Source organism: Arachis ipaensis, chromosome B05 (assembly GCF_000816755.2).
Source record: "Arachis ipaensis cultivar K30076 chromosome B05, Araip1.1, whole genome shotgun sequence".
Lineage (NCBI taxonomy): Eukaryota > Viridiplantae > Streptophyta > Magnoliopsida > Fabales > Fabaceae > Arachis > Arachis ipaensis.
The window spans coordinates 3,404,501-3,405,546 of NC_029789.2; positions in this window are offsets into that span (position 1 = coordinate 3,404,501).

Sequence of the window (1,046 nt, forward strand, 5' to 3'; positions counted from 1 at the left end):
ATTTTGGAAGGGAGCAATGAGCAACCATAATACCGGCACCAATGAGCAACGTACCACAAGGACCTTAGCTAATTTAGCTTGGACTTGGATAAATGAATAGGCAAAGTCGATAACAACTAATAGAAATTGACAGAAATGTATTTGACTAATACACATATTAAAAATAACAAAGAAATTAATTTATCTAAAAGAAATAATTATCAAAATTTTCATAATAATAAAAATTTACTGGTAAGCAAAAGTGTCCGATTCAAGATTCGAGAGACAAACTTCGGTGATTATTATCAAATTAACAGCTTCCACCACCGTCTAATTAAAAAATATAGAAAAAATACCATTCCCCTTTCCTGTAAGATGCTAAAATAACACTCCCCTCCCCTCTATTTATAAAATATATATTCCCCTCCCTTATAACTTTTAAAAAACCTCTTTTTTAATCTATTTTAAATTTTTTGTGTTAATTAATGTTAATTTTATCCATTTTTCAAGAAAAAATAAATTATTTTTCATAAAAATATCCTTTAACAAAAATTTTATTCTTTATTATTAAATTTTATTTACTAAAATACTCTTTAATAAATTATTTTTTTAAAAAGATAGTCACCCATCCACGTCGCACTTTTCATATGATAATTAATCTAGTAGTGATTTCGAAATAATTAATATTTTGATAACTAATGTCTTGAGGATATACTAACTCACATTTTTTCAGCAGCAACTTTGGATTTTGGTATTAGTAATTAGTCATAAACACTAATATCTCAAACTAGAAATCCTAATTATAATGTAAAATAAATCTTAACCATCAAGAAGAAACCAAAGACACAGCATATGACATATATATGAGTTGAATGTGTAACAAGGAAAGCGAAATTAAAAAGTATAAATCCAGCGAAGAGAAACGCAAGCCTTGGTTGTGAATGGAATGCGGAACGCTATGCCTAATACCATGCTGTGTTGACCGAATCATCAACACCGTGGCGTGGAGGTGGCTGCACGGCAGTTTTACCGCCAACTGCCACGGCGGCATTAGTTGTTCAAGTGGT